Source organism: Meleagris gallopavo, chromosome Z (genome assembly GCF_905368555.1).
Source record: "Meleagris gallopavo chromosome Z, MGAL_WU_HG_1.1, whole genome shotgun sequence".
Lineage (NCBI taxonomy): Eukaryota > Metazoa > Chordata > Aves > Galliformes > Phasianidae > Meleagris > Meleagris gallopavo.
The window spans coordinates 38,955,657-38,979,181 of record NC_139435.1 but is presented as its reverse complement, the minus strand read 5'-3'; the positions used below and the strand labels follow the sequence as shown (position 1 = coordinate 38,979,181).

The window sequence follows — 23,525 nt, the reverse complement described above, 5'->3', positions numbered from 1 at the left end:
AAGTCGTATTTGTGTATTAATCAGCTTCTTTGGGCCCCTCTTCCCTCAAGGACTTTATTCCACAGTACTCTACCAAGCAGATCCCAGAAGAGACCAAAATCTGCTCATTGGTCTGGATTGCTAGTAATCATTTTGTTGGTGTTGCTTTGAAGTCTAGTAACATTGTCATAATGCAGAAGTAGTGTTTTATAAGTGATGCTTATTTTTCCTATTATGAAAATGTCTTATACATCTATTATAGTTGATATACTATCCTTCTAATACTATAGTTTATGTTTCAGTCATAGCAAAGGACAAATGCCTCTGTTGCCAGGATATTAAAACTCTTATTAAAATGAAAGTGGCACAGGAGAGACTCAGAGATTTTTTTTTATTTTTTTTTTTTAAGTTAATCTGTGAGAAAATTTGCATCAGTCAAATACTGAAGAAATTACTAAAACTTACGGCTCTGTTAAATAATCACAGATGGGGGCTGAATAAAAATGATCAATATTTAATAGCTTATCTAAAATATAAGATAATGATACAGCAACATCGTGGTTTTGTGACTAGGGCAGTATCCTTGAGATCTGAAGGTCTGCATTCCTTGTTCTGTTTGTCCTCCTAATCTGTTATATATTCTTGCAGAAATAATTTTGTGGGTGGCTTTTCCTGGACTGTTCCACTTGTAATCATATCTTGATAACTGTGTCACTGTTAAGCCAGTCCAGAAATCTTCTCAGGGTGTACCATACCTTCCTCCCAGTCTGTATCTCTGGGTTTCCTTCATTGGAGTGTTCCAGGTACCTCTGTTGCATTTTGGCACTTAGTTGATTTCTTGCCTGGGACCATATCTGGGATTAAGCGCCAGAAGATTTTGCTCTTGAGCAAGACTCTCCTGAGTCTTGCAGTTTGGATGCCATTTACATCTTTGTAACTGTTTCCACTATTTAATTTTTAATCAATTTAGGTAGGAGTGCTCTGCCCAGAAGATTTTACATGGTAATGGCAAAACTGATTCTTTGTACTGTATGGTAAAACAGAGTTCTTGTAATTGTGATAGGTAAGTTGAAGTTTTCTGGTAGAAGTTGGTAACTGTTCAAGTTCCATATGTAGCTACTTATATGTGTTCATCCTAATGCTCTAATTCCAAACAATGCATTTGAATGTGCTTTTACAGTTCTTCAGAAAAAGATTTGTATTATTTGCCCCCATATTAGAAATACCTGAGTGCTCTTTTACTATGGCTGCAGTCTCTGAAGACACTCCCTTTCTTCTGTTTTCTCTTTTAACACAGCCGTGCCTGTACTGGAGCCAATTAGGTTGGCTTCTGCTCCCTGTTTCCAGCTATTTTTGCAGGCGTCCAGGCTCATCTCTATAATATAGTTTGGAAATCTGTGGCAGCAGCTGAAAGCAAAGAAGAAGAACCAGGTTTGTAATGGCAGCAACTGAGAGCAAGGAAGAAGAACCAGGTTTGTAAGGCTTGCCAGCTCCCTGTGGAGAACCAGAGTGATCAGCAGGCTCCTCACACCGTATTCCAGGCCTAGAGGGAAGGCTACCTTCAGGTGTCAAGGCTTCCCCTGTCCAGAACTGGCCTAGGCCTGCCCAGTAATAGCGCTGTGGCCTCATGTATGGGCAGGGCTGAAGCTGTGATGTCATTAGTGTCTGGTTCAGTCTCTCCTCAAGGAAAGGCATTGTAATCAGCAGATACAGGAAAAAAAAAAAAAAGAAAAAGAAAAAGAAAAAAGATTAAAAAAAAGAAGGAGAAATAATAAGGCTCAGCGGACATGCTTTTCTGCATGTTGGTGGGGTAGATTCAGCCTGCAGAAAATGCACCAATTTTCCAGTTACTTTCATAAATAGATCCATAGGTATACCCTTCCACATATACAAATGTTCCACAATATTAATGTGTGAATTACCTTTTTTGCTAGGCAGCAATTGCATTTTCACACAGATACAACCATGTTGGTGGCTTCCAGCAGGAAACACTCCTTTCTTCTCTGCTGCTGGAGGTTTGACTGGTTCAGGTGAGAGTAACAAAGTTTCAGGAATTGCGATGGCTCAGACGTAAGTAAATCAGTGTGCCTGCTTTCTTTGCCTACCTCTTCATCAGCAGAGAGCTGTAAAATGTTGTAAAGGCCTCTACAGGAATTCTTCTAGTTTTCAATGCAGTGTACTTGGACACTGGCTCTTACTACCCCATGAGTTTTGCCGTATTGAATGCATTACAGAGGTACAATTTTTGTTCAAATGAATATCTACAAAGTGTTGTCATAATAGTAGGTAATACCAATGTCCTAGGTCCCCTGTTAAGGACCTAGGGAAGGGAAGCCTCAAGACAAATCTGAGATAGAATGTGGATGTCTTGCTTCTGGACCACTAAATGAGATTTGTTTGCTATAAAATCATAAGAAAATTGTGTAGGTGCATACTGAATTGCTGAATTGCTAATCAGGCCTTTACAGACTATGGAAGATGTCACTGAGGTTATAGAATCAGTACTAGTTTTGAAGCCCTAGTTTATTTTACTCTTCACTTTCTGTGGCTTATACTTGGTGATGCGACAACCCTGTTGTGTCCTTTTCTTTACTAACAAAACTTTTAAATATAAGAAAAGGGAAAAGGATTGTAGGATGCAATGGTTTATTAGCGCATTTGTCCTTGCTCATGTTCAGAAAATACTCTGGCTGCTGCTGTTTGTGAAAATAAGAAGATTGATAAAGGCATCTGTCTGAGAAAAAAACATGGCTGAATTGAGTGGCTTTGTATTTCAAAGCTGGTATTTGCAAACAAGATCATGTGATATTCATCTAAAGTAACAGTAAAGACAGCAGTTCAGGGTGCTGTTAAGTGTTAGAGAGAATTAATTTCCTTACTTACTGAATAAGAGATTTATTTTTCTTTTAAATCCGCTTATAATAGATATACATTCAAATTTCCCAGTCTGAAAGTACATTAAACCAACTTTCATCCAAAGGGCCAAAGATGAAAGTTTTTTTAGAGACATTTTTAATGCACTGATTTTCTGTAAGTGCTGGAAAAGTTTTGCTTGGGAATTCTTGGAGAATCCTAAAGCAGCTACTAAGAATATTTCGTTCCCTCCCGTAGTAAAATGTAGTAAAATGTTTTTGAAATGAAACGTGTGATTATATTTATTTATCTCTCATGTTCTTCACATGGAAAAATACCAATTTAGACCACACATCTGCTAGATATGTCTGAGAACTGATAAATTGTTTCTACAGTGTAATGAAATTAAGCTACTCTTTACCTTCATGTTTTTGATGTTGATATTTAAAGAAACAATTGGTTAAATTACCAAGACTTGCGAAGAAAAGAGCTACTTCTTTGTTCACCGAAAAATTTCTCTTTTTCTTCTTGGCAAGATTTTTAAATCAATGTTTAAATGAGAATATATCCTGACTAGCTGAAAAACTTGTGTTTCCCAAATACATTTATAAAGCAGAATCTGACTATTTCAAAAATAAGTGAATATTGCAGCTGACTATAAATACCATATTTTACTTGGGGATTAAGCTTTTACCTCTGAATACTGAAGAATAAACAGAATTGCTTTAAGTAAAAGAAAGGGCAGAGAGGGAGTGAGAACCAGGATACCAGTTTTTAAAATAATCAGATTGTCTGAAAATACATTATTTGTGTGGCAATGTGGGATGAAGGGTGGGAATCCTCTTGAAGGTAGGGTGATGGCAATGATCTGAAGTACAAATTGTGAGTCTGAATTGTTCCACTGCAAAAAGTCTTTCCAAATCACACACCTGCCAGGAACATTTCCATTTTATAGACAAATCAATTGGTCACATATGGTTGATTTTCTTCTCAGGTCAGAGGCCAGCCAAACTTCCTGTCTTGTGGTTTCAGGTTGCTTTTGTCCTGTGTCTGCTGTTGTTGCCTACTTGGCAGCTGCCCTGAGGCATTCTTGGCCATCCGTCCTGCTGAGAAGCATTACACTTCTCCAGTCTACCTTCTGCTCTGTCCTTAATAATTTGTGGTAACAACCGAGCAAGTGGAAGTAAGCAATGATTTCACACTTGGTTGTTATGCTGTGGGAAAGCAGTTGGGCAGATGTTACAAGAGTTTACAAAAGGAATGAAGGAAGGCTATGAATAATCTTGGGATGATTTTCTTGCTCCCACCATTTCAAATTTTCACTCAACTGATCTTCCAGGCTTCTTGCCAGCTGAAAATTTGCAATTGAAATGCAAGCTGCTTAATTGAGAAAATGAGAGGAGCAGTCAACTGGCTCATAATCGTTTACTGTTAGTTCTTGGTGGTATATACAATGTATAGAGTTCAGCTGATTGGCCACAGCAACAGTACTTCAAAATAGTAAGAACAAGAATGCTTCTTCTCCCTCTTTTGTGCCATGCATTATTATCCAAAATGTAGTTATTTCATATTCCTATTAAGTTTATTCAGTATAGTGGTTCTTACAATGTATTTAACTGTGCTACAAACTTGTAAATCTCCACAAAATCGAAGTCTCATTTTTGAACACTGGCTCTACATGCATGAATTGTAGAGTTAGGGCATAAGCTAGTGATTGGATGTCAAGACAAATTTAAGTATTTGTATTGATTTTGCTTTAACTGCAACAGTGTTCATGTGAATAAGGAGAGAAGAAAGAAGGAACCTTACTCAAAGAGGTGTTGCTGCTGTTTTTGATGTGCTCTTCACAGACATGTATGTGTCATCTTCAGGTATTTGGGAGTATGTATTGAGTCTTTCTGTTTTAAATTTCATTATATTCTAGAAAACTGGTTGGGGCAATTATTCTGGATATTTTATTTTTATTAGAGAGGAGCGTGCAGTTCTTCTACCTATACTTATCTTCATAAAAGGCTTCTTTTGGTATTTAGGATTCATTTTGCAAATTACATTTGCATATGATTATCTGAAAATTTTGTTATAGATCTTGGAGCCTTGGAAGAACTGAAATCTGGATGCATCTCATACTTTCACTACAAAAGTTTGAGCTGAAATATGAATATTTTATCTGCCAGTAAAATCTTTCTTTCTGGGTTAGAGCGAGAGAGGGAGGGAGACAGAGAGGGGAAAAAAAAAAAAAAGTTACCTTGAGTGTTTGAGTGTTGAGTATTTCATTACCCCAACCTGACATTTGAGCACTTCAAGAGCAGAAACATTCTGGCAGAGTCAGAAGCACAGTTGGTATTCAATAATGTATTATATTTGTGATAACTGATTCTCAAGTATGTCAGTGAACAATTTCAAGCCCTGTAAAAGTGAGTAAAGACTAAAGGATATTCATAGGACTTGCTGACAACACAATATCAGGGAAATCAAAAGATGGTTATATTTTCAGAATAATCTGCAATTAAAATCTATTTATTCATTTGATTAACAGTGCATGTAGGTTTTTGTCAAAGCATGAGAAGAGGGGATAATATTAGCTCTCTTTGCTCTATTAGAGGTGTATTGTCTCTCTTAAAGGTATTTTAGGAAAATATCTTTTCATTCCTCTTTCACTGACCTTGAATGTTGAGGTGTTAAATAATTTTCTCTTAGTTTGAGAAGGAAATTCATATGGGGCAATTTCTGACATCTCCCTGTGGAAATTACAGAACAGCTAGAGAAGGTTGTTATTAAACATACAACCTGGCTGTTCAAAAAATAGATCATACCTTCATAATGAGGTTGCTGCCCCCTTTTAATGTTGCAATATACTGCAATACTTACTACCACCATTTCTGTAAACATTTTCTAAAACTATTTGAAAAAGAACAAGTAAGCAAATAAACCACATATTTCTAACAAGCTTCAACTATTTTAAAAATAACACCAAGTCTTGTGTTTCTTTAATGGGCTTATGTTTCTTTAAGGGGATTCTGACTTCATTCTAATAGTGAGAAAATTACAGCTAAAGAGTTACATGGTTCAGCCACAGTGTGCCCCCTTCTTTTAATGGGTGCAATGAACTAAATATTCCAAAAGAGGCTACTATTTCTACACTACTGCTTAAGGTATGGCAGCAATAAAAGTCTAACTTCAGTGTTGTAATGTCAGTCTTATGGCAGGGGTTTACCTGTGTGTTTGACGACCTTGATTGGACACTGGTTCAATTATGAGTACCTAAAGGAATATGCAGTGAATCCTTCTAATCCAGAAATGATGAATTGTAATTCTGGGACTAAACTCTGGCAAATGATGTATGAGCAGGTGCATGCCTTCTTTGAACTCCTTCCAATTTGTTTCATCATGTCTGAAGCAACTTTCAAATCTTAGGAAACCAAGATTCACAGAATCACAGAATTCTGGGGGCTGAAAGGGACCCTCAGAGATCATCTAGTCCAACTCCCCTGCCAAAGCAGGCTTCCTAGAGCAGGTTGCACAGGTAGGCATCCAGACATGTCTTGAATATCTCCAGAGAAAGAGACTCCACAACCTCCTTGGGCAGCCTGTTCCAGTGCTCTGCCAGTCTTACTGTGAAAAAGATCTTATGCACATTTTTGCAGAACTTCCTATGCTCCAGTTTGTGGCCATTTGCCCTTGTCCTATTGCCATGCACCACTGAAGAATCTGGTCTTATCCCTTGCCTCCTGCACCTTAGATATTTATAGACATCTATTACAGAACTTCTGAGGAGGGAGGATAAGGATCACTGAGGAAGGTAAATAATATTGGACTACTGCGATTTAATCCTGGTAGGCAGGTGAGCCCCACACAGCTGCTCACTCACTGCCACCTAGTGGAATGGGTGAGAGAACTGGAAAGGTAACTGAGAAATCTTGTGAGCTGAGACAAAGAAATTAATAGGTAAAGTGAAAGCTGTATGTGCAAGCAAAACAAATTCACTGCTTCGCATGAGCATGCAGGTGCTTAAGCATTTTCAGGACAGCAAGGCTTCATTCATGCATAGTGGTTACTTGTGAAGATAAATGCAGCAACTTCAAGTACCCTCCCTCCTCTTTTCCCCTAGCTTTTTTTGCTGCACATAATGCAATATGGTGTGGAATATTCTATTGGTCAGGCTGTATCAGCTGTCCTGATTGTGTCTCCTCCCAGGTCCTTATGCACCCTCCACATCTGTTGTGACAGATTAAGGAACAGCAGCAGTCACTGACTCAGTTCAAGCACTGTTCAACAACACATCAGTGCATTATGAGCACTATTCTAATCAGAAATCCAAGTAATAGCACCATACAAGCCACTAAAAAGAAAATTATTTTTCCTTGCCAATACCAACACACAGATGTACAAACATAGACACAGAGATTTCTTAATGGCATGAAGCATCTTGAGGTACCAAATAGCACAGGTCAATATGCTGTGTGTACTTTGGGTGACATCATGGGGAAATTGCTGTTAGTGATGTAGATAGTTTTCTTCTCTCTTCCTTATATCTTCATACATACTGTCTGCATTTACCAATCTGTATCGTGCATCTTTCAGACATGAATTTGAGAATGAGTGGTCTCTTACTAGATTCATACAGTTCCCCTAATAATGTTCTACAATATAGGAAGAATATTAAAGAGTCTTTCAATAAAAATAATAACTATCTGTTATAAAAACAAGAGGATTTTTTTAAGTACTACCCAAATCAACCAAATATTTACTGTGCAAAATACTATCTACAGAGAAATATCAACCATTCTATCTGAGTAATATGCTGATTCAAATTCCTGAGAATTGTTCCTGTCTGCTACCATAGCTTTCAACTCTTGTTAACATCTCACAGATGAAGAAATCTCAACTCTCTTTTTACTTTATTGATGTTCACCTTTTACTGTTTTAAAATTTGCAAGGATTCTTACTTGTAGCCTCTAATAATAGATCACAACAGTGATTAAATTTGAATTAGTAATCTGTCTTTCAGATGTGCTGAGTGTTTCTGCAGTTAGAGGTCAAATATTTAAAAAAATGAAAAAAAAAACAATAAAAAAATACATTTTCTATTGCAGCATGGACCTACAGGGATCTCATTTTCCTCTTCTAGCAATAGTTTAATATGCAGATGTTGATCATCCTTAGAATCGGCTGTGTTCAGTAGTAGCTCCCATTTTTCTGATCTTACCATTTGCAACAGAAGCAATTTATTTATTTATTTATTTATTAAATAGAAGCCCACATCCCAGGGCTCAGTGAGCTTTTTTTTTTTTTTTTTTTTTTTAAAGGTAAATCTTTGTCCACAATTATATATTGTTATAGCTAGGAGTCCAGGTCCAGAAAGACAGTGCACTATACATTAAGTTTAAAAAAAAATCATAAATATGCAAGTCTCATTTGTGACATTTGTAGTTTCTGTTGAAACTCCAGTTGTGTGTCATTGCTTGTAGCAGATTAAATTTAGATGAGTTTTAGTAAAAATAACTGGGCTGTGAATGTTACCTATTATGCAAAGAAGTGTAAATGCAGGGAAAAAAAAAATAAAAAGAAACCAAATAATGTGAAATCCAAATATCATTTATGGGATAACTCTTACCCAGTTGGTGACTGAGTTCAGTTTGAAATGCTTGAGGGAGAAACCTCAGGAGAGCGATTTTTATGCTTTGCTCACGGAGTGAGCCTGAAGAGTGGAAACATAAGCACTTTCCAGTTTCCCATACTGAGAAAATCCTCACACTCCTCCCCATATGTCAAGGTAAAGCTTTTTGTGACCTTTCAACTTATCAAGAACCGTAGAGACATTTTTTTAAGCAGTCAAAATAAGCTGTAAATAGTTGATTCTTTTTAAGTTACTTATCTCTAAATCTTTATCATGATAACTTTTTATATTAAGAAAAGAAACATAAAGGAATCTAAGTTGGTATAGTCCTTGAAATGCTTTCATTCACACTTTCCATGTATTTGACTGAACAAAATTATCATTCTATGATGCACCATTCCTGCAAAATTCATTTTAAAAGATTGTTTTTGGATTTTTTTATGTGCTGTTTTAGAGATTGAAAAATGTCAGCCTCAGGCATTCTTGATTTCCTACAGTTTGCAAACACTACACTCATCTCTTAGCTCTATAATACACTTATAATCAAGGTCAGAATACTGTGACCTGTTGTGATTTTAAATAAATTGCAGAATATCAAGTTTGGTGCCTTTTTCTAAATTAAAGATGAGTAGATCAGACCTTGTGTTACAAGTGTATTAACGAGTCTGTATTTCTTCTCTTCATCTCTTTATTGTTTTAAAGGTAGGTCCATGAGGAAAGTTTTAGGGAAAACTGCATGAATATCCTACAGGAAAAGCTTTCATTTAATGCTTTCTTTTAATTCAGTGTAGGGATTTCAAAACCTTTAGAGCCCTCATTTTTACCTCAGTACATCAAGGGAAAAATGATGGAGAATTATTACATTTTTAAAACCTTTTCTCAAGCAGAAGACTGACAGTAATTTTTCTTTCCCCTTCTGATACTGAAACTTCAGTAATTAAAAACTCAAGCTGTTGTTGCAGGTCCAATGTTCAAAGGTGCATTTAGCATGTGTGTGTGATGAATATATTTGTTTTTCCATTTCACAGGATGCAGGACTCACAGTCTGAGTAAACACATCTCTGTATGCCAACAGCAATCCCTAATCTATAAATGTCTCCTTTTGTAGTCTCCTGCCTGTATCTGTTTCAACATTTTCCAGTGGATAAAAATGTAATCCATTTCTGCAGGTTGAATAATTCTTAGAAGTTGGAATGGTCCTAGGAACTAGTGCACTGCTTATTTGACTGATCACATCAAATCAAAGAAATCAAAGCTCTATTTTACCCTTTAGAAACAGGTGCATAAAGGTTGGGTTCTGTAGGCAGTACAATTGGTTATTTTTTCCCTCCTTTCCCCTTGCAGCAGAGTATTTTGTCCTGGAGATGAAACAAGCAAAGGCTAAACTAATTAACTAACCAGCAGTGATCTACAGTCTCAGCACCTCTCATTCCTGGAGATTTATCCCATTTTGAATTCATTGCCATATGCCTCCAGGGAAATAAAAATTGCTGCCTATTAAAGATGGGGACAGAAAAAGGCACCTTCACTGGAGACAGCCTGTACAAGAAAATAATACTGTAATCATTCCCTCCAATCAGCTGAAAAGGATTAAATCTTCTGCTTCTAAAGTAATGTTCCAATTGAGCCTTGGGGAAGAATAATTCATGATTAGGGAGAAGGCTGGTCTAGCAAATGTGAACATTATGTCCATTACTTAAACACACTTCCTGGGCTGACTGCTAATGTACCCAGGGGACCTTGCAGCAGCAGCAACTGATAGGAGCAATGAAATAGGCCGACAAGGGCAAGAAGTATTATCATCTGCATTCAACAGTACTACATAGACTTTACCACTGTTAAATCACTGCCTTTGGTAAATAGCCCAGATAACTCATTTTAATAGAAGAATTCTTCTCTTCTTTATGTGTATTAAACAACAGACTCTTATGAGGTGTGGCAGTGTATTGATTCTCAGGAAAGGCAGCATGAATACCTATTCTGTAATTTATGCTATTCTGTGGCTCTGGCTGTATTTGTTATGCATAGTGTATTAAACATTCAATAGCTCAATTTAATCTTTGCAGCCAAATTGCGCAGCACATCATGCCAGATAGTGGTTGTTTCATATACACAGCCCATCTGCTTCCTGTTCTATAATTCATTCAGCAGGCAAACTTTCTGGCAGCCTCGGGCTACCACATATATATATGTTGTATATATATGTGGCATATATATGTGTTTCTATTTATATATATATATATAAATATATACACTTAATGCTAGTGAACATCCGATTACCTTATCTAAGTATATGTACTACCTTAGGGTATCAGACACTTGCTTGACACTGATTCATTTTTTGGTGCTACTGTACAATTGTACTCATCACTGGAATCATCACAAAAAATAATGCTGTCCCTACTTTGAGAAAATGGTGGGAACAGTATTCCTATCTTCAACTCTGTATTTTCAGAAGGTACTGGTAACTCAGAATTGGAAAAGGTAAATGAAAACAAAGCACTCTTTTAGTATAGAAAAAATAGCTCTTTCTAAATAGCTTCTGGGGTATACTAGTCCTAGTAGTCTTATATACTAGTTATTCTGTAGTCTTAACCTCTGCTCTTACTTTTCTATTTCAGATGTCCCATTTGCTTTCCGTGAATTCATTGTGTCATTAAGTGCACATAAGAAATGTACTGTCAAGCTTTCTTACCTCTGCAGCTGGGGCACTAGGCTGCAACCTGATCTTGGAAGGCTTTGCTGCTGGGAATGAAATCACAGTTGGTGGCTAGAAGTGCTGGACATATCTCTCAGCACCTCAGCAGTGGAATTGATACCAGAGGTTTCTAGGGTGTTGGGAAGGCTTGATGAACTGCAGGCTCTTAGCATTCACTGATATTAACTGGCAGAAGATACTCTTCTGACACAAAACATATATTCAAATTTGCTTTGTTTTTCTTATTGTTGCAACCACATATTCAAATTACTCATCTCTGATATTTTACTTCCAGTTTCTGGCATCTATTGAAAACTGGTTGTGATACTCTGGCATGGAGAGGCAGTGTGTAGCTATATCTAGCTGCTTAGGTCAGCTACCATTAGAAAGCCCTTAACTAGCTGCTTTGGAGTTTGGAACTGCACTGTTGAGAGCTGAACAAATCTTTAATGAGAGGGTCATTGCTGAGAGGAGCTGGTACTGAAGGTGGGCAACACAGGTTTGGAGCAGCAGGGTTGCTTGCCTGAAGTTCTGCAGCAGAAGTGGAAATTGCATCGGTATCTCCTGAGTCCTGATGGATGAATTTCATGGTTATTTCTGTCTCTCGGCCCTACGCTTACAGACAACATGACAAAAATGTACCAGCATACTCTATAACAAAAGTCACAGTTTCTATTTGACATTTATTAACAAAAAGTTCTTTACTGCAGATATATGGTTCAGAAACTGCACACTTCAGCTGTATTAGGAATCTAGATGATGAGATGCGTACTTAAACTTTTACCAGACAAACAACAACAACAACAACGAGTTAGGCAGACTTATAAATGATTTTGTGCTTGTGCTACTGAGCCTGAGACATGCTCCACTTCTTTCTTACTTTTCATTTGGCTGAGAGTGTTCTCTATGTTAATAAATACTGAACTAATTTTCCTTTGTTAGAAGCTGTTGCACCTCAAACAGAATGATGTAACTGGGTACAAGACACCCACATTTTAAAAAGAAGTATACCTGGGACTAGCATTTTCCCAGTCATTGTGGCTGAGAACTACAGAAATTACAAACAGAGAAAAGCAGTGTGATCTGAAAATTATTTTGTTTCCTGAATTTATTTCTTACAGTAAAATCAAGTACATTAAAGATGTCTCTCACATTGTATGGAATACTCTTTCATAATTCATGTCTGAATGGGTAGTGTGGTAATGATACACTAAAGTTAGGTGGGTATAAAGGTTAAATAGTAAAGAGTTAGGAATGGAAATCGAGTCCTCTGTTCCCTGTGTTTGCTTCTGTTATTTCCTCCTTACATTATGGTCCTCACTGATGTGTTAGAAGCACAGTTGTTCATTTCAAATCCGAAAAATGCTGTTTTTTCTTCTTTATTCAAATGAGTGCAATATTAAAAGCCAATTTATGTCTTCCTTTCAATCAAACCTATTTCATACTAGCATATGTGCTTGGAGATCATGCTGCTAAGGTTCAACAGGGGTAATCTATGATGATTCTGTTTTAACTACTTTACAGTAGTGTAGTAGTGTACTAAGCTCCTATAACATGCTTAATAGTATTTATTCATTGCAGTTGGACTTCACTGACATAGCCTCAGCTATACATGTTGATTAACATCGACAACATTGCTAACACTATTTTAAAGAGAAATTTTTGATACTATTTAAACTTTTCCTTTTGCTACCTTTTTGGATAAGCACAAAGGGAAGAGTTTAAAAGGATCTGATAATTATTCCTCCCATAAATTTAAAGTATATGTACATAATCAGATTTAATTATGTGTTTTTAATACAGTATGCAATAAAGTCTTTATGATTCTTATTATTGAGTTGCATAAGGTCAATCAAATTTTGTGTAAATGTTTTTTTTTGTTTTTTTTGTTTTTTTTGTTTTTTTTTAAATTTGCTTTGTAATAGCAAAAAGGTACATTCAAACTGGCTGATTTTCAGCTTCAGGTGGTTGAGGACTGTGGGGCATAGTCTAAATGCATGGCCTACTAGAAGTCACCTAGCTAATACTATTCCCAGCTTACATACTCATATCACTAGGTGGTTTCCCAAGTATAAGGCTTTTCTTTTTTGACTTCTCTGGAAGAAGTACATACCCATATCCCAGTCTGCCTCAAAAAAAAAAAAAAAAAAAAAGGGAAAATTACTGGTGCTGTATTTCACTCTCTCTATATATCTCACAAGGTAAGCTGTACCAACCTAGCAGAAACATATTTGGCTGGTTTGAACTAGTGAGCTGAAAGGGATAAGAGGGCACTGCTGGTGTGTAGCTGCAATAATTAGAAGCAGGTGATATTCACTGGCATCTGTTCCTGAAATATGTGAGAGAGCACTGGTACTCTGCACTGCACAGCTTTCACTGCATTTGTGACTGACCAAAGGTGTGGAAACTTCAAATGATGTAACAGAAAACAGTACTGAATCCGTTGCTTGTAGATGAAATGCTGCGCTGAGATTTGACCCTGTTGTTTGACAGTCTTGTCTCAGTGCTTCTTTCCAAATTTGGGACTTTCAGAAATGCAAGACTGAAGATTTTTCACTCTTGTAGCAACTTGGTGATGTAACTGATCTCATATAAAGACTAAATCCTTGACCATTACCAGACATGAATACAAGCCTTAAAATTTCCTTTGTGCACATGGATGAATTCTGGACTTTGACATGTTTCTGTAAAAAGCATATGAGTCTGACCTGTGTGCACAACTGAGAGTCCTCTTCATAATGAATCAAGTCTTGGTTTCTGTCACTGTTTTTTATACATTGTGATAGCAAACTGAGTTTGTAAATTCGGGAAATATGGAATGCAGCTGTTCAAGAATAATTACACAGAAAATAATGTTCCTCTCTATACTGTTAGATAGAAACCCGTTTGTTCACTCTTATAATGTATAATTTCTTATGCCATTCCTGTTTCAGCCAAGAACTTGTGACCAAACCGACAAGCCCTATGATGCTGAGCACAGTTTAACAATCTTTTGAATTTGTTTCTGGTTTATTTTTATTTGGAGTCAAGCATCCAACATACACAGTCAGGTAGTGGCACACAGCATCATTTTATTCAATAAAAAAATATTTTCACAGTTATGCAGTAGCTGTTCCTTTCCTTTTTCTTTTCTGTGGCTTCAAATGCAACCAGAAATCTTGCATTCTTGAATTACCTCCAGGGTCAAATGCATAATGTAACAGCTTACCTCCTGTTTGATTTTCAAACTCTGGCCCTATGGGGATATATCCTTATTGTTATTGTGTTGCCTTGTAGCACTACAGGCTAACAGATCAATTCAGCCTTCAAAGCATCCTATCACTGTTGATATGAAATTCTAGCAATTACTAGAGTGAGATGGCTGCAAAGCATCTGAAAAACATTCCCTATTGATTGGTTCATCACTCCAGAGTATGATGAACTTGTTTAAGAAAAATTGATCTGTCAAATTGATTCTTTTTTTTTTTTTAAATCAAATATGTATGGAATTTAAGTAACAATATTTTTGCCCAGAAAGAATGTATAACACATATTTGGTATGTGCACACAGAGTTGAAAAAAAAAAAGGAGGGAAAAAGAACTTGGAAGTTTTCCTCTAGGATTTACAAAGTGCTGGAGAAATTTCCTAAACACTTTTTTTTGTTGCTGAATGTTGTTGATGTTGTTGTTGTTTGCTTGTTTTGCTTGTGTCTTTCATTTAGCAAGTAGATATTAAAAAGTAAAGTTCCAATATTTAATAAATGAATTCATTTTCCCAAATTCCCCAAGTGATGGGAATATGAGCCTTGTTCTTTATTGTGCCAATAATCTAAGATGAAGTATGATTTTTAAGGACTAGTTCCTTGTGATGCAGATGAGGAGGGAGATGATTAATTATGTAACTTGGAATGTTATAATTTTAGCACTACTGCTTTCTCCATAGTCTTGTTGCTCTCTTTTGATTAGGATACAAGCTAAAGGCACCCACTGCATCCCATGTTAACTGCAATTGTTTGCCTGGTAGTACTGTTGAGATTATTATTCTCATATAGGGCAAGCAAAGGATCAGAGACTTATTAGCGTAGTTAGAAGTCAGTTTCTCTCAGCCTCACCCTTCCACTGCAGACTTAAAAAATATATAAGTGTGAATACAGATCAACACTCATAAATGCTGTTGCTATTCAGAAAAATATTAAGAATTTTCACGGAACTTCTGGATTCCACAATCCCAGTAATACCTGCAACTGTGTTGCTCTTGCGGGTTCTCATCCTCATGGAAGATCTTAATGATTCAGACGTCTGCTGTGAAAGCAGCTTAGTGGGCTGCAAGCAATCCAGGAGAGTCCTGGAATGCACCGAGGACAAATTCCTTGTCTGGGTATTGGACAGATCAACCAAAGGGGAGGTGTTACTGGACATGGTGCAAAGAGATTAAGATTGGACGCAGTCTGGAATGTAGCAAACACGTCCTGACTGAGTTTGTCATCTTGAGGAACACACCTGGCAAAGAATGGAGTCGAGTCCCTGAACTTCAGGAGAGTGAACTTCAGGCTGTTTAAGGAATTACTGGATGAAATCCACTGGAAAACTGTCCTTGGGGACCTAAGGATGGAACAGAGCTGTCACCTTTTTAAAGACCTTTCTGAAGCACATGAGCTCTTCATTCCCCAGTATAAGAAATCAAGCAGAGGAGGCAGAAAACCGGCATGACTGAGGAGGACCTGGTGGTCAAGCTGAGAAGGAAAAGTATTTTTTTTCCTAACTATCTACTAAAAGTACCTTCTTTTTCTAAGAAGGAAAAGTACAGGCAACGGAAGCAGACATGGGTTGCCTGAGAAGTATATGGGGATGGCATACAGAAAGCCAAGGCACAGGAGGAACAGAACTTGGTAAGGGGTGTGAAAAAAAACAAAAAGGAGTTCTACAAATACATTGGTCAGAAGAGACAGGCAAAAGAGACTGTACACAGTCTGATAAATTAGAAGGGAGTATTAAATTCAAGAGAGTCATGGAGAAGTCTAAGCTAGTCAACAAGATCTTTGTCTCAGTCTTCACTGGCAGTAAGTCTTCCCATATCTCTCATGACCCTCAATCTCTAGGTGGGACTGGGGGAAGAAAAATCTCTCCACTGTAAGTAAGGAGCAGATTTGAGACTGGTGGAACTGAATGTGTACAGATCTGTAGGTCCTTGCATCCTAGAATCCTGAAGGAACTGTCTGATGTGGTTGCCAAGCCATTCCCTGTTATTTTTGAAAAATCACTGCTGTCAAATGAAGTCCGTATTGACTGGAAAAGGGAAACATAACTCCTATTTATAAGAAAAGGCGGAAAGAGGGCTGCATCTGTGGAGGAGTACAAGGCTAGAATGGATGGAAACTTGGGCCACCTGACTTTATGGCTGACAACCCTGTTTATGGCATAAGGTTGGAACTGGAAGATCTTTAAGGTCTCTTCCATCCCAAGCCACTCTATGATTGAATGATTAAATGAAATTGGAAGCTCAGAGTTACTTCACCTTCATGCAAACAGCCCAGCCCTAGTAAAATGCAGAATGAAAGGGGCTTTCAAAACTGCCAAAGTCTGCTAAGAATTTGTGGGCCTTTTTGATCAGTTTTAAATCCTGTTTCATCCATTTTTTGTGTCCAGTCTTCAGTCCTTGCTTGTTTAGGCGTTTTTCAATTGTAGATTCTGCTAAGACATGCTTAAGAATGACTGCACATTAGTAGGAATAGACAAAATTGCTGTCAAAATCTCTTTTCAAGTGCTCCTCTTCTTCCTTCCTTCCTTCCTTCCTTCCTTCCTTCCTTCCTTCCTTCCTTCCTTCCTTCCTTCCTTCCTTCCTTCCTTCCTTCCTTCCTTCCTTCCTTCCTTCCTTCCAAAATGTTATATTCAACATATTGAATCCATTCAATATTGACTATCCATGAATTTACTGAAGAAGAGTAGAAAAGATAATACAATAGTACCAGAGCACATAAACAACTTTAACTGTCAGTTTTTTATTAAGACATAAGCATCTTATTTCAAATATTTCCCAGGTAGCATGTGGGCTCTTTGCAGTGTAAGACTTTGCTTTCAGCAAAATTGTTAATTATAGATCATAATAAGCTGTTATGAGCAAAACACATACATAATTTGAAAGTGAAATGAGGCATAGTACATAGATAAAGCAATTGTTTATTTAAGAGGTGATTAACAGTATCAAAACAAGCAAACTGATACTTGAACCTGAAGTAAATTATACCCATTTGGAATTGTTAAATTATTTGCTTATTTGTGCATTGCAACCTAATGCAAAGATAATGCATAACAAGGTGAGTTTTATCTCCTGTGTTCTAAGGTCAGTATAAACACACTGTCTTTGAACTACTATTCTACTGACAGAAAAGCATATCTAAAAAAGTTCCTTAGTTTCACAGAGTGAAACAACTGAGGTTTAAATTGTTCAGTACTATGATAGACTATAAACCTTTAAAAAGCACTGTAATTACTGAATGAACAAAATAGTTTGCCTTGGGAAGTTATGGCTTTTCTTTCACTTTAAAGTTTATTTCCTTAGAGTTTATGTGACGTTCTTGTTTTCCATGTCAGAATATTAATCTCAGAGCAAAATGCTGTGATTTTCTGCAAGGATAAATGAGGCCAGAAACATTCTGAGTTTATTTCAAGATGAAAACAATGATGGTAATGCAGTCTAATTCTACATTTAAATCAGTGTTTAATTCATTGTTTTATCTGGCTCTCATGGGACAGCAGTTGCATTTGAAATGCAAAACTTTGCTCATACACTATGGAGATTGTTATTTTAAGAAGTCACAGGGCAGGTAGGCATTAACTTCATATTTACAGAGGCACAAATCAGATCCATGTTAATGATTTGGTGAAATATAAAATGACCTTAATATTCTTACATTCTGAGGTTTCCACTTTTCATGAAAATGGAGCACTCACTTTAAAAAATTTTTGATTGCAGTGTTATTGTAAAAATCTGTGCAAAAATAGTCAATCCTTAAAATGAAAATGTAAAGAGACACTGTGGAAAATAGCATTCTCTTGGATGGCTTGATCACTTGAGGAATGAGTATGTGATACAAGACAGCTAGCGCGACTTCACCAGGGGAAGGTCATGACTAAGCAATCCGGTGGCCTCCTATGATGGGGTGATGGCAATAGTGGACAAAGGGAAGGCAAACGATGTCATTTACCCGGACTTGTGCAAGGCCTTTGACATGGTCCCCCACCACATCCTTATCTCCAAATCAGAAAGATGTGAGTTTGATGGGTGGACCACCCAGTCAATAAGGAATTGGTTGAAAGGCCGCAGACGTGGTGGGTGGTCGTCAATGGTTCTATGTCCAGGTGGGGGCCGGTAATGAGTGGTGTCCCCCAGGGGTCTGTCTTGGGACCAGTGCTCTTTAACGTCTTTATCAGTGATATCGATGATGGAATTGAGAGCAACTTCAGCAAGTTTGCTGATGATACCAAGCTGAGTGATATGGTTGACACGGTGGAAGGAAGGGATGCCATTCAGAGGGATCTCGAGAGGCTAGAAAGGTGGGCCCAGGTGAACCTGATGAGGTTCAACATGGCAAAATGCAAGGTTTTGTACTTGGACTGGAGGAATCACAGGCATTTATACAGACTAGAAGGAGCAGTCCTTGAGACCAGCCCTGCGGAGAAGGACCTGGGGGTTCTGGTGGATGAAAAACTGAACATGAGCCAGCAATGTGCTCTTGCAGCTCAGAAAGCAAATGATATCCTGGGCTCCATCAGAAAAGGGGTGGCCAGCAGGGACAGGGAGGTAATTGTCTCTCTCCACTCTACTCTCCTGAGGCCCCATCTCGAATACTGCGTCTGGGGCTCCCAAGTACAAGAAAGACAGGGGGTTGTCAGAGGGGATCCAGAAGAAGGTCAGAAAGATGACAGAAAGATGATCAGAGGCCTGGAGCACCTCCCCTACAAAGACAGGCTGAGGGAGCTGGGCTTGTTCAGCCTGGAGAAGAGAAGGCTGAGGGGTGACCTCATTGCAGCCTTCCAGTAACTAAAGGGAGCGTACAAACAGGAGAGGAGTCAACCCTCTACAAGGGTAGATAATGGCAGGACAAGGTTTTAAGTTGAAAGAGGGAAGAGGTTGGATATCAAGGGGAAGTTCTTTATCAAGAGAGTGGTGAGGCGCTGGAACAGGCTGCCCAGAGACAACTGTCAATGCCTCATCCTTGGAGATGTTCAAGGCTGGGTTGGATGGGGCCCTGTGCAGCCTGATCTAGTATTATATATGTGGAGTTTGGCAGCCTTGCCTGTAGCTTGATGATCCTTGAGGTCCCTTCCAACCCAAACCAATTCTATGATTTTATGATTCTACAATTTAAGTGACCTTGTTTCTTCCTTAAGTGATGGTTTATTCTCTGTGATAGACACCCACTTTCTCTCAAGTAACAGAAGGCCCCACCTGGGGCATGTAATACTAGACCTGTTGCTCACCAATGCAAATGAACTGATTGGTGACATCAGAATTGGAGGCTGCCGGGGCTGTAGTGACTATGCTACAGTTGAGTTCATAGTCTGGAGGAATATGAGGAAGGCAAAGAGTAAAATTAGAAAGCTAAATTTTAGGAAAACTAAATTCCAGCTCATCAGGGAGTTAGTCAACAAAACATCCTGGGAAACTGTCCACGTGGGCAAGTGAGGAGAACAGAGTTTGCAGATCTTTAAGGAGGATTTCCTCAGCGTGCAAGAGCTCTCCATCCCCAGGTGGAGCCAGTCAGGAAAGGAAGACGAGAGACTAGCATGGCTGAACCAGGACCTAATGGTCAAACTGAAGAGCAAGAAGAAAATTCACAGGCAGTAGAAACAAAGACAGGTATTGTGGGAAAAGTATAAGGCTATGTATAGTTGCTGTCAGGAAAGCCAAGGCCCAGCTTGAACTAAACTTTAACTAGACAAGCTGTGTCACAGAAAAGGAGATGGCTGAGTCTTTTGCCTTGGTCTTCTCTGATAACTGCTAGTCACACAACCCTGAAATATTTGGTTTGGTAGGAAGGGATTGGGAAGCAGTGTTCCTCCCATTGTAAGATCATTGAAGATCAGTCATTTATCTGGACTTCAGTAAGGTCTCTGACACAGTATCCTACTACATTGTTCGGAAATTGGAAAGATATGGATTTTTTGGGTGGACAGTTCAATTTTTGGGTGAGGTACTCAGCTCTGGCATTCCACACTGAAGCAGGAAATTGCCTGAGCTGGTTAAGCGGCAGCTCTTCCAGCATCTGACTGCTGTCATTGTCCTCCACGCAGTAGTAACATTCTGATGTCACAGGGGCAGAGCCAGCAGTGGCAGGATCACTCCCTGTGTGTATGAAACCTGCCAGTAGGGGGTGGAGTGAACAGGACAGGTAAACTGAGTGAGAAGCAATAGAAGAGCGGTGAGACAGTTTGCGTGGGCAGTTCACACAGGGCAGGAGAGTAGGGAGGGCAAGGAGAGCAGAGTATCTCTATCCACTCAGGAGACCGATGTAACTACCAGCCGCTTTCCAGACAATAAATCTAGCCATGGTCTCCACCAGGTAGAAAGCTCTGGCAAGAAAGAATGTGGGGACTCAGATGGAGCACCTGCTTAAAAGTGGCAGTTCAAGTCTCTGGCTGCAATGAGTGCCTGAGCATGTTGCTGCTGGTGAAGGGCAACAGGGATTCCACCTGTGTGAGGTGTGAGCAGGTGGATGATCTGCTCAGTATAGTGGTGGAGCTCAAGGAGGTATCAAAGGAGTATCAGAGAGTGCAAGCAGGAATTAGATTGGTGGAGTAACTCTCCCAAACTTGCAAGGAAGACGCAAGGGTGATATGGTGGAGGACTCCCTCCATGCTATTATTGACCAGAGGGAAGCGATTTAAGGAAAGAGGAGAAATGGAAACAGGTCCCAGCTCAGTGTCACAGGCAACCCTCATCCCGACCTACCTCAGGTGCCTCTGTGTAATAGGTTTGAGGCCCTCAAAACTTGAGAGAGAGGTGACTGGGGATGTGGTGGGAGGTCCGCCTACGAGGTTGTCTAGCGTGAGGCGGTCAATTCCACACCTCAAGACTGCCTCTGCCAAGAAGGACAAAAGGGCGATTGTTGTACATGACTCCCGGCTGACAGGAAAGGAGGTCCCTGTGTGTCAGCCCAACCCTGACAAAGGAAAGTGTGCTGTTTCCCTGGGGTCTGTGTCAGGGATATTTCTAGGAAACTTCCTAGTCTGATTCGCCCCTCTGATTATTATCCTTTATTCTTAGTTCAGGCTGGCAGCGATGAAGTCACTGAGAGAAGCCTGACAATTGTCAGAAAGGATTTCAGGGAAATGGGGCAGCTAGTAGACTGAGCGGGTGTACAGGTCGTATTTTCCTCTGTCCTTTCAGTGGCAGGGAGGGCTACTGAGAAGAGCAGGAAAACCCATCTCATAAATATGCGTCTGAGAGGTTGGTGCTATCACAAGAATTTTGTTGTTGTTTTTTTTAAACTGTGGGACAGTTTACTTGATGCCGGGCCTGATGTCTGCTGATGATCTCACCTGCCTCAAATTGGGAAATGGACCCTAGCCCAGGAGCTGGCAGGGCTTGTTGAGAGGGCTTTAAACTAGATATGAAGGAGGAAGAGGATAAAACCAGGCCTGCTAGAGATGAACGTAGGGAAACGATGATGGGATTCGGGGTGAGGCAAGGGTAGTGCATCTACAACAATGCACACAAAAAGGGCAACAAACAGGAGGATCTGGAATCCATTGTGCAGCAGGCAAACTGTGGCTTGGTTGCCATTCCAAAAACATGATGAGATTGCTCCCATGACTAAGAATGGATTGAGAAAAGCTCTTAGAAACATAGAATCATAGAATCACAAGGTTAGAAAGGACATACAAGACCATGTAGTCCACCCATCCTCCCATTACCACTGCTACCACAAGTTACTAAACCGTATCTCATAGCTCCTCATCCAGACGCCTCTTGAACACTTGAACGCTGCCAGGGACAGCGACTCCACCACCTCCCCAGGCAGGCCATTCCAGTGCCTGACCACTCTGTGAGACAAAAAGTTTTTCCTTATGTCTAATCTAAACCTCCTATGGTACAACTTATGGCCATTTCCTTGGGTCCTGTTTGTTGCCTGGGAGAAGAGGCCAAACCTCTCCTCATCACAACCACCCTTCAGGAAGTTGTAGAGTGCAATGAGGTCTCCCCTGAGCCTCCTCTTCTCCAGACTAAACAATCCCAGCTCCCTCAGCCACTCCTCATAAGACTTGTGCTCCAGATCCCTCACCAGTTTTGTTGCCCATCTGGACACATGCCAGGGCCTTTTCAGAAGGGCAAGGAAGGAGGACTGGTGGCAAAGCTATATTAGTTTTGATGTTGTTGTGCTTGGGGCCGGGAATGATGAGGTTGAATCTCTATGGGTATGGATCAGGAGGAGGGCCAACAAGGCAGACATCCTGGTGGGAGTCTGTTATAGTTCACCTAACCAAAATGAAGAGACAGATGAGGCTTTGTACAAACAGCTAGTAGAAACTGTGCTATCACCAGCCCTTGTTGTCATGGGGAACTTGGGCTTCACTGATTGATATATGTTGGGAATACAGTGTAGCACAGAAGAAGCAGTCTAGGAGGTTTCTAGAGTGTGTGGAAGATAACCTCCAGATGGAGCTGGTAAGAGAGTCTACCGGGGAAGATGCTCCACTGGACTTGCTTTTCACAAACAGGGAAGGACTGGTGGGAGATGTGATGGTTGGGAGCTGTCTTGGACAAAGTGATCACAGAATGGTAGAGTTATTGATTCTAGGTGAACTCAGGAATGGGGGGAGGAGGGGAGGCAACAAAACTAACAAATCCCTGGATTTCCAGAGGGCAGACTTTGAACTCAGGGCACTAGTAGGGAGAGTCCTTTGTGATTCAGTCTTGAAGGATAATGGGGTCAAGGAAAGCTGATCACCCCTCAAGAAGGAAGCATCCCTCAAGAAGGAGGCACCCCTCAAGAAGGAAGTCTTAAAGGTGCAGGAACAGGCTATCCCCCTGAGCTGCAATGTGAGCCTGTGGGGAAGAAGACCTGCGTGGGTGAACAGGGAGCTTTTTCTGAGGCTCCAGGAGAAAAAGAGAATCTTCCTTCTGTTGAAGAAGGGACGGGCAACTCGAAAAGAGTACAAAGAAGTTGTTAGGATGTGCAGAGAGAAAGTTAAAAAGGCAAAAACCAACTTGAACTCAATTTGGCTGTTGGGGTACAGGAGAACAAAAAACCTTTTTACAAGTGTGTTAACAGTTAAAGGAGAGCTAAGGAGAATCTCCCTCCTTTACCGAATGTGGTGGGGAACATGACCACTGAGAATAAGAAAAAGGCTGAGGTTCTCAATGCCTTCTTTATATCTGTCTTTACAACTCAGACC

The 23,525-nt window shown here is 39.5% G+C and overlaps 1 protein-coding gene across 2 annotated transcripts in view; it reads left to right on the top strand.

Moving 5' to 3' along the window:
- Nucleotides 1-13,328, top strand: part of LOC104915097 (TLE family member 1, transcriptional corepressor) — a 137,281-nt gene extending 123,953 nt beyond the window's left edge. For both annotated transcript variants that reach the window (XR_014880289.1, XR_014880288.1), the window contains one exon: nt 1,277-13,328. The gene's annotated coding sequence lies outside the window, so the exon portion shown is untranslated. The remainder of the gene's footprint in view (nt 1-1,276) is intronic.
- Nucleotides 13,329-23,525: the final 10,197 nt, after the last annotated feature.